Source organism: Pristiophorus japonicus, chromosome 1 (genome assembly GCF_044704955.1).
Source record: "Pristiophorus japonicus isolate sPriJap1 chromosome 1, sPriJap1.hap1, whole genome shotgun sequence".
Taxonomy (NCBI): Eukaryota; Metazoa; Chordata; class Chondrichthyes; family Pristiophoridae; genus Pristiophorus; species Pristiophorus japonicus.
In genome coordinates, this window is record NC_091977.1 from 203,516,547 (window position 1) to 203,531,844 (window position 15,298).

The following is a 15,298-nucleotide window of genomic DNA, read 5'->3' on the forward strand; positions in this document are numbered from 1 at the left end:
ATTTCATGCACAAATACCCCAGGTCCCGCTGTACTGCAGCACTTTGCAATTTTTCTGCATTTAAATAATAACTTGCTCTTTCATTTTTTTCTCTGCCGAAGTGCATAACCTCACACTTTCCAACATTATACTCCATCTGCCAAATTTTTGCCCACTCACTTAGCCTATCTATGTTCTTTTGCAGATATTTTGTGTCCTCCTCACACATTGCTTTTTCTCCCATGTTTGTATTGTCAGCAAACTTGGCTATGTTACACTCAGTTCCTTCTTCCAAGTCATTAATAAAGATTATAAATATGGAAACATAGAAAATAGGTGCAGGAGTAGGCCATTCGCCCTGCACCACCATTCAATAAGATCATGGCTGATCATTCACTTCAATATCCCTTTCCTGCTTTCTTTCCATACCCTTTGATCCCTTTAGCCGTAAGGGCCATATCTAACTCCCTCTTGAATATATCCAATAAACTGCCATCAACAACTCTCTGCAGCAGGGAATGCCACAGGTTAACAACTCTCTAAGTGAAGACGTTTCTCCTCATCTCAGTCCTAAATGGCCTACCCCGTATCATAAGACTGTGTCCCCTGGTTCTGAACTTCCCCAACATCGGGAACATTCTTCCCGCATCTAACCTGTCTCGTCCTGTCAGAATCTTATACGTTTCTATGAGATCCCCTCTCCTGTTTCTAAACTCCAATGTATAAAGTCCCAGTTGATCCAGTCTCTCCTCATATGTCAGTCCAGCCATCCCTGAAATCAGTCTGGTGAACCTTCGCTGCACTCCCTCAATAGCAAGAACGTCCTTCCTCAGATTAGGAGACCAAAACTGAACACAATATTCCAGATGAGGCCTCAAGGCCCTGTACAATTGCAGTAAGATCTCCCTGCTCCTATACTCAAATCCCGTAGCTATGAAGGCCAACATGCCATTTGCCGCCTTCACCGCCTGATGTACCTGCATGCCAACTTTCAATGACTGATGAACCATGACACCCAGGTTCCATTGCACCTCCCCTTTTCCTAATCTGCCGTCATTCAGATAATATTCTGCCTTCGTGTTTTTGCCACCAAAGTGGATAACCTCACATTTATCCACATTATACTGCACCTGCCATGCATTTGCCCACTCCCCTAACCTGTCCCAATCACCCTACAGCCTCTTAGCATCCTCCTCACAGCTCACACTGCCACCCAATTTAGTGTCGTCTGCAAACTTGGAGATATTACACTCAATTCCTTCATCCAAATCATTCATGTATATTGTAAAGAGCTGGGGTCCCAGCACTGAGCCCTGCGGCACTCCACTAGTCACTGCCTCTCATTCCAAAAAGGACCCGTTTATCCCAACTCTGCTTCCTGTCTGCCAACCAATTCTCTATCCACGCCAGTACATTACCCCCAGTACCATGTGCTTTGATTTTGCACACCAATCTCTTATGTGGGACCTTGTCAAAGGCCTTTTGAAAGTCCAAATACACCACATGCACTGGTTCTCCCTTGTCCACTCTACTAGGTACATCCTCAAAAAATTCCAGAAGGTTTGTCAAGCATGATTTCCCTTTCATAAATCCATGCTGACTTGGACCGATCCTGTCACTGCTTTCCAAATGTGTTGCTATTTCATCCTTAATAATTGATTCCAACATTTTCCCCACTACTGATGTCAGGCTAACTGGTCTATAATTAACCGTCTTCTCTGTCCCTCCTTTTTTAAGGAGTCAATAGACTGTTGGAAAATGATCACCAATGCATCCACTATTTCTAGGGCCACTTCCTTAAGTACTCTGGGATGCAGACAATCAGGCCCCGGGGATTTATCGGCCTTCAATCCCATCAATTTCTCCAACACAATTTCCCGCCTAATAAGGATATCCTTCAGTTCCTCCTTCTCACTAGACCCTCGGTTCCCTAGTACATCAGGAAGGTTATTTGTGTCTTCCTTCGTGAAGGCAGAACCAAAGTATTTGTTCAATTGGTCTGCCATTTCTTTGTTCCCCATTATAAATTCACCTGTGTCTGACTGCAAGGGACCTACTTTTGTCTTCACTAATCTTTTTCTCTTCACATATCTGTAGAAGCTTTTGCAGTCAGTTTGTATGTTCCCGACAAGCTTCCTCTCGTACTCTATTTTCCCCCTCCTAATTAAACCCTTTGTCCTCCCCTGCTTAATTCTAAATTTCTCCCAGTCCTCAGGTTTGCTGCTTTTTCTGGCCAATTTATATGCCTCTTTCTTGAATCTAACACTATTCTTAATTTCCCTTGTTAGCCACGGTTGAGCCACCTCCCCTGTTTTATTTTTACTCCAGACAGGGATGTACAACTGTTGAAGTTCATCCATGTGATCTATAAATGTTTGCCATTGCCTATCCACTGTCAACCCTTTAAGTATCATTTGCCAGTCGATTCTAGCCAATTCACGCCTCATGCCATCGAAGTTAGCTTTCCTTAAGTTTCTGAATTAACTGTGTCACTCTACATCTTAATAAAGAATTCTACCATATTATGGTCACTCTTCCCCAAGGGGCCTCTCACAGCAAGATTGCTAATTAGTCCCTTCTCATTACACATCACCCAGTCTAGGATGGCCAGCTCTCTAGTTGGTTCCTCGGCATATTGGTCTAGAAAACCATCCCTAATACACTCCAGGAAATCCTCCTCCACCGCATTGCTACCAGTTTGGTTAGCCCAATCTATATGTAAATTAGTCGCCCATGATAACTGCTATACCTTTATTGCACACATCCCTTATTTCTTGTTTGATGCTGTCCCCAACCTCACTGCTACTGTTTAGTGGTCTGTACACAACTCCCACCAGCGTTTTCTGCCCTTTGGTATTCCCTAGCTCCACCCATACCAATTCCACATCATCCAAGCTAATGTCCTTCCTTACTATTGCATTAATTTCCTCTTTAACCAGCAATGCCACCCCACCTCTTTTTCCTTTCTGTCTAACATAGAAACAAGGTGCAGGAGTAGGCCATTCGGCCCTTCTAGCCTGCACCGCCATTCAATGAGTTCATGGCTGAACATGCAACTTCAGTACCCCATTCCTGCTTTCTCGCCATACCCCTTGATCCCCCTAGTAGTAAGGACTACATCTAACTCCTTTTTGAATATATTTAGTGAATTGGCCTCAACAACTTTCTGTGGTAGAGAATTCCACAGGTTCACCACTCTCTGGTGAAGAAGTTTCTCCTCATCTCGGTCCTAAATGGCTTAACCTTTATCCTTAGACTGTGACCCCTGGTTCTGGACTTCCCCAACATTGGGAACATTCTTCCTGCATCTAACCTGTCTAAACCCGTCAGAATTTTAAACGTTTCTATGAGATCACCTCTCATTCTTCTGAACTCCAGTGAATACAAGCCCAGTTGAGCCAGTCTTTCTTGATATGTCAGTCCTGCCATCCCGGGAATCAGTCTGGTGAACCTTCGTTGCACTCCCTCAATAGCAAGAATGTCCTTCCTCAAAGTTCCTATAAAGGCCGAGAGGCGGCGGCAGTCCGAGAGGCGGGAGTTCCTGGCGTTGGTGAGGCCTATAAAAGGCCCAGCGGCAGCAAGAGGTGGCGGTAGTCCAAGAGGCGGGAGTTCCTGGCGTTGGTGAGGCCTATAAAAGGCTCAGCGGCAGCGAGAGACGTACCTGTGCAACTGCAGCGGGGAGAGAAGGCAAAAAAGTAGAAAGAAATCAAAAGGTGACGTCACAGCCAAGGGGGTAAGTGATTGGCTGGTGATTGAGTAGTTTTTCTTTTTTTCTCTTCTATAACAGTGAGTAAACTTTAACATTGTTGTTGCCAATTTAAGTGTATCTAAGGGTTAAGTCATGGCAGGAGAGCTCGGTCGGGTGTTATGCTCCTCCTGTACCATGTGGGAACTCGGACGACTCCAGTGTCCCTGACGACTATGTGTGCAGGAAGTGTATCCACCTCCAGCTCCTGACGGTCCGCGTTGTGGAGTTGGAGCTGAGGGTGGATTCACTCTGGAGCATCCACGATGCTGAGAATAACGTGAGTATCACATGTAGCGAGTTGGTCGTACCGCAGGGAAAGGGTCCACAGCCAGATAGGGAATGGAAGACCAACAGGAAGAGCAGTGCAAGGAAGGTAGTGCAAGAGTCCCCTGTGGTCATCCCCCTGCAAAACAGATACACTGCTTTGGGTACTGTTGAGGGGGATGACTCATCAGGGGAGGGCAGCAGCAGCCAAGTTCATGGCACCGTGGCTGGCTCTGTTGCACAGGAGGGCAGGAAAAAGAGTGGGAGAGCGATAGTGATAGGGGATTCAATTGTAAGGGGAATAGTTAGGCGTTTCTGCGGCCGCAACCGAGACTCCAGGATGGTATGTTGCCTCCCTGGTGCAAGGGTCAAGGATGTCTCGGAGTGGGTGCAGGACATTCTAAAAAGGGAGGGAGCTCAGCCAGTTGTCGTGGTGCACATTGGTACCAACGACATAGATTTTAAAAAAAGGGATGAGGTCCTACGAAACGAATTTAAGGAGCTAGGAGCTAAATTTTAAAAGTAGGACCTCAAAAGTAGTAATCTTGGGATTGCTACCAGTGCCACGTGCTAGTCAGAGTAGGAATTGCAGGATAGCGCAGATGAATACGTGGCTTGAGCAGTGGTGCAGCAGGGAGGGATTCAAATTCCTGGGGCATTGGAACCGGTTCTGGGGGAGGTGGGACCAGTACAAACCGGATGGTTTGCACCTGGGCAGGACCGGAACCAATGTCCTAGGGGGAGTGTTTGCTAGTGCTGTTGGGGAGGAGTTAAACTAATATGGCAGGGGGATGGGAACCAATGCAGGGAGCCAGAGGGAAACAAAAAGGAGGCAAAAGCAAAAGACAGAAAGGAGATGAGGAAAAGTGGAGGGCAGAGAAACCCAAGGCAAAGAACAAAAAGGGCCATTGTACAGCAAAATTCTAAAAGGACAAAGGGTGTTTAAAAAAACAAGCCTGAAGGCTTTGTGTCTTAATGCAAGGAGTATCCGCAATAAGGTGGATGAATTAACTGTGCAAATAGATGTTAACAAATATGATGTGATTGGGATTACGGAGACGTGGCTCCAGGATGATCAGGGCTGGGAACTCAACATCCAGGGATATTCAACATTCAGGAAGGATAGAATAAAAGGAAAAGGAGGTGGGGTAGCATTGCAGGTTAAGGAGGCAATTAAGTCAATAGTTCAGAAGGACATTAGCTTGGATGATGTGGAATCTATATGGGTAGAGCTGCAGAACACCAAAGGACAAAAAACGTTAGTGGGATTTGTTTACAGACCACCAAACAGTAGTAGTGATGTTGGGGAGGGCATCAAACATGAAATTAGGGGTGCGTGCAATAAAGGTGCAGCAGTTATAATGGGTGACTTTAATATGCACATAGATTGGGTTAACCAAACTGGAAGCAATACGGTGGAGGAGGATTTCCTGGAGTGCATAAGGGATGTTTTTTTAGACCAATATGTCGAGGAACCAACTAGGGGGGAGGCCATCTTAGACTGGGTGTTGTGTAATGAGAGAGGATTAATTAGCAATCTCGTTGTGCGAGGCCCCTTGGGGGAAGAGTGACCATAATATGGTGGAATTCTGCATTAGGATGGAGAATGAAACAATTAATTCAGAGACCATGGTCCAGAACTTAAAGAAGGGTAACTTTGAAGGTATGAGGCGTGAATTGGCTAGAATAGATTGGCAAATGATACTTAAGGGGTTGACTGTGGATGGGTTTTGGCAGACATTTAGAGACCGCATGGATGAACTACAACAATTGTACATTCCTGTCTGGCGTAAAAATAAAAAAGGGAAGGTGGCTCAACCGTGGCTATCAAGGGAAATCAGGGATAGTATTAAAGCCAAGGAAGTGGCATACAAATTGGCCAGAAATAGCAGCGAACACGGGGACTGGGAGAGATTTAGAACTCAGCAGAGGAGGACAAAGGGTTTGATTAGGGCATGGAAAATGGAGTACGAGAAGAAGCTTGCAGGGAACATTAAGGCGGATTGCAAAAGTTTCTATCGATATGTAAAGAGAAAAAGGTTAGTAAACACAAACGTAGGTCCCCTGCAGTCAGAATCAGGGGAAGTCATAACGGGGAACAAAGAAATGGCGGACCAATTGAACAAGTACTTTGGTTCGGTATTCACTAAGGAGGACACAAACAACCTTCCGGATATTAAAGGGGTCGGAGGGTCTAGTAAGGAGGAGGAACTGAGGGAAATCCTTATTAGTCGGGAAATTGTGTTGGGGAAATTGATGGGATTGAAGGCCGATAAATCCCCAGGGCCTGATGGACTGCATCCCAGAGTACTTAAGGAGGTGGCCTTGGAAATAGTGGATGCATTGACAGTCATTTTCTAACATTCCATTGACTCTGGATCAGTTCCTATGGAGTGGAGGGTAGCCAATGTAACCCCACTTTTTAAAAAAGGAGAGAGAGAGATAACAGGGAATTATAGACCGGTCAGCCTGATATCGGTAGTGGGTAAAATGATGGAATCAATTATTAAGGATGTCATAGCAGTGCATTTGGAAAGAGGTGACATGATGGGTCCAAGTCAGCATGGATTTGTGAAAGGGAAATCATGCTTGACAAATCTTCTGGAATTTTTTGAGGATGTTTCCAGTAGAGTGGACAAGGGAGAACCAGTTGATGTGGTATATTTGGACTTTCAGAAGGCTTTCGACAAGGTCCCACACAAGAGATTAATGTGCAAAGTTAAAGCACATGGGATTGGGGGTAGTGTGCTGACATGGATTGAGAACTGGTTGTCAGACAGGAAGCAAAGAGTAGGAGTAAATGGGGACTTTTCAGAATGGCAGGCAGTGACTAGATTGGTACCGCAAGGTTCTGTGCTGGGGGCCCAGATGTTTACACTGTATTTTAATGATTTATACGAGGGGATTAAATGTAGTATCTCCAAATTTGCGGATGACACTAAGTTGGGTGGCAGTGTGAGCTGCGAGGAGGATGCTATGAGGCTGCAGAGCGACTTGGATAGGTTAGGTGAGTGGGCAAATGCATGGCAGATGAAGTATAATGTGGATAAATGTGAGGTTATCCACTTTGGTGGTAAAAACAGAGAGACAGACTATTATCTGAATGGTGACAGATTAGGAAAAGGGGAGGTGCAAAGAGACCTGGGTGTCATGGTACATCAGTCATTGAAGGTTGGCATGCAGGTACAGCAGGCGGTTAAGAAAGCAAATGGCATGTTGGCCTTCATAGCGAGGGGATTTGAGTACAGGGGCAGGGAGGTGTTGCTACAGTTGTACAGGGCCTTGGTGAGGCCACACCTGGAGTATTGTGTACAGTTTTGGTTGCCTAACCTGAGGAAGGACATTCTTGCTATTGAGGAGTGCAGCGAAGGTTCACCAGACTGATTCCCGGGATGGCGGGACTGACCTATCAAGAAAGACTGGATCAACTGGACTTGTATTCACTGGAGTTCAGAAGAATGAGAGGGGACCTCATAGAAACGTTTAAAATTCTGACGGGGTTAGACAGGTTAGATGCAGGAAGAATGTTCCCAATGTTGGGGAAGTCCAGAACCAGGGGACACAGTCTAAGGATAAGGGGTAAGCCATTTAGGACCGAGATGAGGAGGAATTTCTTCACCCAGAGAGTGGTGAACCTGTGGAATTCTCTACCACAGAAAGTTGTTGAGGCCAATTCACTAAATATATTCAAAAAGGAGTTAGATGAAGTCCTTACTACTAGGGGGATCAAGGGGTATGGTGAGAAAGCAGGAATGGGGTACTGAAGTTGCATGTTCAGCCATGAACTCATTGAATGGCGGTGCAGGCTAGAAGGGCCGAATGGCCTACTCCTGCACCTATTTTCTATGTTTCAAGTTAGACCAAAACTGTACACAATACTCCAGGTGTGGCCTTACCAAGGCCCTGTACAACTGTAGCAACACCTCCCTGCCCCTGTACTCCAATCCCCTCGCTATGAAGGCCAACATGCCATTTGCTTTCTTAACCGCCTGCTGTACCTGCATGCCAACCTTCAATGACTGATGTATTATGACACCCAGGTCTCGTTGCACCTCCCCTTTTCCTAATCTGCACCACTCCTCAAACCACTCATCTGCCATGTAATCTGTCCCTATCTTTCCTAAATGTTGAAAACCCCTGGATGTTGAGTTCCCAGCCTTGGTCACCCCTGGAGCCATGTCTCTATGATGCCAATTACATCATATCCATTAACTACTATATGCGCAGTTAATTCATCCACCTTATTCTGAATACTCCTTGCATTGAGGCACAGAGCCTTCACGCTCGTCTTTTCAACACACTTTGCCCCTTTTAGAATTTTGCTCTAATGTGGCCCTTTTTGTTTTTTGCCTTGGTTTTCTCTGCCCTCCACTTTTACTATTCTCCTTTCTGTCTTTTGCCTCTGTCTCCCTTTTATTTCCCTCTGTCTCCCTGCATAGGTTCCCATCCCCCTGCCATATTAGTTTAACTCCTCCCCAACAGCACTAGCAAACACTCCCCCTAGGACATTGGTTCCGGTCCTGCCCAGGTGCAGACCGTCCGGTTTGTACTGGTCCCACCTCCCCCAGAACGGTTCCAATGCCCCAGAAATTTGAATCCCTCCCTTCTGCACCACTCCTCAAGCCACGTATTCATCTAAGCTATCCTGTGATTCCTACTCTGGCTAGCACGTGGCACTGGCAGCAATCCTGAGATTGCTACTTTTGAGGTCCTACTTTTTAATTTAGCTCCTAGCTCCCTAAATTAATCTCGTAGGACCTCATCCCATTTTTTTTTACCTATATGCACCACGACAACTGGCTGTTCACCCTCCCTTTTCAGAATGTCCTGCCCCCGCTCCGAGACATCCTTGACCCTTGCACCAGGGAGGCAACATACCATCCTGGTATCTCGGTTGCGGTCGCAGAAACGCCCATCTATTCCCCTTACAATTGAATCCCCTATCACTATTGCTCTCCCACTCTTTTTCCTGCGCTCCTGTGCAGCAGAGCCACCCACGGTGCCATGAACTTGGCTGCTGCTGCCTTCCCCTGATGAGTCACCCCCCTCAACGGTACCCAAAGCGGTGTATCTGTTTTGCAGGGGGATGACCGCAGGGGACCCCTGCACTACCTTCTTTGCACTGCTCTTCCTGTTGGTCACCCATCCCCTATCTGGCTGTGTACCCTTTACCTGCGGTGTGGCCAACTCACTAAACGTGCTATTCACGTCATTCTCAGCATCGTGGATGCTCCAGAGTTCAATCCATCCGCAGCTCTAGTGCCGCAATGCGGGCTATCAGGATCTGCAGGCCGATGCACTTTCCGCACACGTAGTCGTCAGGGACACCGGAAGGTTCCCTGAGTTCCCACATAGTATAGGAGGAGCATAACACATGTCTGAGCTCTCCTGCCATGACTTAACCCTTGGATTAACTTAATTGGGCAACAACAACGTTAAAAGGTTACTTACTGATAAAGAAAGAAAAGGAAAAACTACTTGCCAATCACTTACCACCCCTTGGCTGTGACGTCACCTTTCGATTTCTTTCTACTTCTTTTTTGCCTCCCTGCAGCTGCACAAGCAAGCCTCTCCACGCAGCTCCCAAGCCTCTCGCCTCTCCACGCAGCTCCCGAGCCTCTCGCCGACGCACCATGAACTCCTGACAACTCACGGACACTGGGCCTTTTTATAGGCCTCTCCACACACCTTCTGAGCCTCTCGCCAAAGCAGCACGAACTCCTGACGACTCACGGACGCTGGGCCTTTTTATAGGCCTCTCCACGCACCTCCCGAGCCTCTCGCTGACGCACCATGAATTGTTGGGGTCCCAGCACTGATCCCTGCGGCACCCCACTAGTTACTGATTGCCAACCAGAGAATGAACCAATTATCTCAATTCTTTGTTTTCTGTTAGTTAGCCAATCCTCAATCCATGCCAAAATATTTCCAACCACGTGAACTTTTATCTTGTGCAGTAACCTTTTATGTGGCACCTTGTCAAATGCCTTCTGGAAGTCCAAATACACCACATCCACTGGTACCCCTTTATCCACCCTGTTTGTTACATCCTCAAAGAATTCCAGCAAATTTGTCAAACATCACTTCCCTTTCATAAATCCATGCTGACTCTGCCTGATTGAATTATGTTTTTCCAAATGTCCTGTTACTGCTTCTTTAATAATGGACGCCAACATTTTCCCAACCACAGATGTTAGGCTAACTGGTCTATAGTTTCCTGCTTTTTGTCTGCCACCTTTTTTAAATAGGGCATTACATTTTCCAAGCTGCTGAGACCTCGCCAGAATCCAGGCAATTTTGCTAAATTACATCCATTGAATCCACTATCCCTGCCGTTACTTCTCTTAAGACCCAAGGATGCAAGCCATCAGGTCCAGGGGATTTCTCCACTTTTAGTCCCATTATCTTACTGAGTATCACCTCTTTAGTGATTGTGATTGTGGTAAGTTCCTCCCACCCTACAGCCCCTTGACTATCCACTGTTGGGATATTTTTAGTGTCCTCTACCTAAAGACTGATACAAAATATTTGTTCAGAGTTTCTGCCATCTCCATGTTCCCCATTACTAATTCCCTGGTCTTGCCCTCTAAAGGACCAACATTTATTTAGCCAATCTTTTCCTTTTTTATATGCCTATAGAAACTCGTGCTGTTTTTATAGTTCGTGCTGGTTTATTTTCATAGTGTATCTTCCCGTTCTTAATCATTTTTTTAGTCATTCTTTGCTGGTTTTTAAAAGCTTCCCAATTTTCTGTCCTCACACTGGTTTGTGCCACATTGTATGCCCTTGTTTTTAATTGGATACCGTCCCTTATTTCTTTAGTTAGCCACAGATGGCTATCTTTTGTATTACACCCTTTCCTCCTCAATGGAATATATTTTTCTTGAGTTGTGAAATATCTCCTCAAATGTACATCAACTGTCCTACACTTTAATCTATTTTCCCAGTCCACTTTAGCCAACTCTGCTCTCATACCTTTAGTTTCCTTTATTTAAGCTTAGTACTTTGGTTTGAGATCCAACTCTCTCACCCTCCATCTGAATTTGAAATTCAGCCATGCTATGATCACTCATTCCAAGGGGATCCTTTACTAGGAGATTGTTTATCAATCCTGTCTAATTACACAGGACCAGATCTAAGATAGCCTGCCCCCTGGTTGGTTCCGTTGCATTATGATCAAGGAACCCATCCCTTATGCACTCTATGAACTTTTCCTCAAGACTTCACTGACCATTTTGATTAGTCCAATCAATATGGAGGTTAAAATCACCCATGATTATTGCTGTTCCCTTTTTACAAATCCCCACTATTTCCTGGTTTATGCTCCAACCAAAAGAGTTGCTTCTGTTAGGGGGCCTATAGACTACACCCACCAGTGACTTTTTCCCCTTGCTATTCCTTATCTCCATCCAAACTGTTTCAACATCCTGATTCTTTGAGCCAATATTGTTTCTCACTATTGCAGTGATTCCATTCTTTATCAACAGAGCTACCCCAACTTCTTTTCCTTTCTGTCTGTCCTTCCGGATTGTCAAATACCCCTGGACTTTAATGACAAATATTTGATATAAGGACAAATCTCTGCTGAATGTTCAACAGCCTGTTTGTAAAGATGGGAGTGGCCCAGGTGAACTGTGATGGACAGAAAATCCCAACCGATCAAGAGGGATTGCTGTATAAACAGACTTCTTTGGGAAACAATGTCCCGAGAAGTCGACTCTCAGCTGGTGAAGAGCAGGAGATGGCTGCTCCATTGTCTGTATGGAAATGAGCCAGTTAACTAGATCTTTTTGCAGACCAAAGCCATCACTGACCATTAAGGATATTAAAACATATCAAGACATCAAACTTGAAGCATCTTTTGTTACCACGGAGGCCAGGCCCCGGAAGGCAGGAAGAGGCCACAAAGGACTCGAGTGGATGACCCATCCAAACCTGGGAATAAGCCTGGAAACCATGCCCTGAGGCCCTGCGTCCATTAAAACACAGACAACGATCTGTGTATTGGAGGAATATATCTCAAACATTTTGGATAGCTCTCTCTCTTGCTACTTCGCTCGCCTCATCTTCCTCACCAAGAAACGAGCACTCTGCCACGGGAGGGAAGGACAGAACATCACGAAGAGCTGAGCCTTGCTTTCCACCCCAATACGGACCACAACTCAAACTGGGACTCGAATACTGCATCGGAGGTACAGAACCAGGAGCCACGTCGTACAGGAAGAAGCTGCAAGCAAGTCCATGGGCAATTGGGGTGAGCATTATCCACACCCACACATCCTTAAGACCACTTAGCTGTGTGAAGGGGCGTTGTATGTTGTTGGGGTAAAAATACTTCTCTTCCTCAAGGTGGACTCCCTGATATAAGGAATCGACACCTGCCCGTATTATATAGCGACCATGGAATCACTCAGACGAAACCTCGGTTAACCGGTTTTTATTCGAACATGCTCGGGAAGGTTCCGATGAACACTTCTCCAATCAGAGGTTTTACAATTACAATTATACAGTTTTTTTGAGGGGTGCAACCCTCCTATAAAACCACCAATTGGCCTACTGCTCAGACTGGCTCTGAGTGGTTCTCCCCTGCCTGTCCATCTCTCATGGTGTCAACTTTGCCTCAGTTTCTCATGATGTGTTGATTAACTTTTTTTTCCAGGGTGGTGCCTCCTTATCCCTCACCCAAGAACTCTAGTCAAAACTACCAGTCAATACCATTCTGTTCCCATGCTGCTATAATCTATGTTCCCAAAAATGTGTGCCCTTGTTCTATACTGAATATGTATGCTTCCATGAGTTTGTTCTAAGGTTAATCCAACAGATGGTTCATTAACCATCAGGCATTGCTGCTTCCCTCTTCTTAACCCAATGTAAGCGAGTGTATAAGGGTGCTTTACATACATAAGCGGGTTATACATAATCGTTCAATATTACAATCCATACCTCCAAGCTGGGCGCCCGTTTTTCGCGCCTAAAACGGCGCCTAAAAAAAAAATCTCGATTCTCGAGCGTTCTGCAGCTCCTTGTCTGCCTGGCGCGGCGTGCAGGGGGGCGGAGCCTACACTCGCGCCGATTTTGTAAGTGGGAGGGGGCGGGTACTATTTAAATTAGTTGTTTTCCCTGCCGGCAACGCTGCGCGTGCGCGTTGGAGTGTTCGCGCACGCGCAGTGTGAAAAAAACATTGCCTGCCCCTCCCTCTCTCTAACTCCCCCTCCCCCTCCCCCATTCGCGGGAACATCGCTGAGCTGACTAAGGCTTCCACCTCAAGTGGAAAGCTCTTAGCTGCCTCGTTACTGCCTGCCCCTCCCTCCCCCCTGTTCGCGGGAACATCGCTGAGCTGACTAAGGCTTCCACCTCAAGTGGAAAGCTGTTTGCTGCCTCGTTACTGCCTGCCCCTCCCTCCCCACCCCGTTCGCGGGAACATCGCTGAGCTGCCTGAAGCACTTTCACACAGGTAGGAAGATGGTTTATTTAATCTTTTCTTTGCTTATAAATGTTTATTCAGGTTGGATTTATTTGTATCAGTATAAATAAGGATTTATTGTCGAATTTAATGAGTTCCCTCCCCCCCACCTCGTTCTGGACGCCTAATTTGTAACCTGCGCCTGATTTTTTTAATGTGTAGAACAGGTTTTTTCAGTTCTACAAAAATCTTCACTGGCTCCATTCTACTTTAGTTTGGAGTACATTTTCACTGTGGAAACTTTCAAATCAGGCGTCAGTGGCCGGACACGCCCCCTTTTTGAAGAAAAAATTCTGTTCTAAAGTAGAACTATTCTACCTGACTAGAACTGCAGAAAAAAAAATGTGGAGAATTGCGATTTCTAAAATAGTCCGTTCTCCACCAGTTGCTCCTAAAAAAAAAAAAAATCAGGCGTGAATCATGTGGAAACTTGGGCCCTACATGTCAGATCAATTCACTATCTTCAGTATCTCCATTCGTGACCATTGGTCTGTCTCCACAGTGACCGTTTTTTTATCGCCTTACAATTATCCACGCCGATACATTTTAAGACCACTTAGCTGTGTGAAGGGACACAGTATGTTCTAGCCAAACCATAGGGGTTCTTTTCTTGTGTACTGGATATTATATGTTAGGCCATGGTAACTTGACATGGCAGGGGCTTGTTGAACAAGCCAGTGTTGTACTTTTGTATTGTATTACACCACTGTGTACTGTTTTACTAGTGGTGCAGTTGAACTTTATTAAACACTATACGGTTGAGCCTGTTGTCCGTGCCAGATTTGTCCATGGTAATCCCTATCGTCCAGAACTTGTAGTAGCAGATGTTTCGGTAAGCCCGAGCAAACCACTTTCATACAGGGACATCCCATGTCAGATACCAGCAGAATTTTCCTTCTTCAAGCAGAGTTATTATACTCAAAAGAAAGACTTCACTCGCTTTCTAGTTTTGATATCATAACTGGTACAAGGTGTATTTATATTCTAACAATAAAATAATGGGCATTTGATGTATTACATTCTGACGAGCCCATTCTCCTCCAGCTATCACTATAATGAGTGAAACACAATAAACACAAATAGAAAAAAGCAAAGAACAAGCAGAGCTTGGAAAGATCTTCCATTTTATTGTTTTTAAAGAAAAATTGGAAATGCTAAATGTGTATTAATGATTTCATTTAAATTCATTTCTAGAGTATGAACAAATCTGGGGAGCTGTTGCTCCATTTGAAGGCAGAGGCCCCATCTGCTGCTCTGCCCCACCTCAGTAATGAAGAATTTTTTAAAAAGGTTCACAAAGCACATAGCTTGGCCTAGGTACAATTAGGATTCAGAAGTAGTAAATTTCTTCAGCTCCTTTGTTTTAAAATGACAACTATTGTGAAATTAGTTGTGCTGCCTCAAAACAACATTATCAGTAGCACAGCTCAGACTCTGCTACTCCTGAAAATGTGTTTCAGAGTTCAACTGGCTGTGCAGCAAGCACCATTGTAATGGCTATTTCCTACTTATTTAAAAACCCCCGAGTTGCATTGCTATGACAATAGGAATTTAACAAGGCACCAGTTTGGTGTGATGTTAAACAATGTTACAACCAAACACTAGAGCACTCCATTAGTGAAGGAGCATGGTGATTGAAAAGACCATGCCCAACCTCAGGAAATCAAAGTTGGTGAATATGTCCCAGTGAGAAATAATGAATGATGAAAACTAATAACTCCATACAAACCACTCATCTACCCCATGTTTCGCAGACTTGGTTCCCGTATTGGCTCAGTGTTAGCACTCTTGCCTCCAAGTCAAAGGGTTGTGGGTTCAAGTCCTAACCAAGGCTGACACTTCAG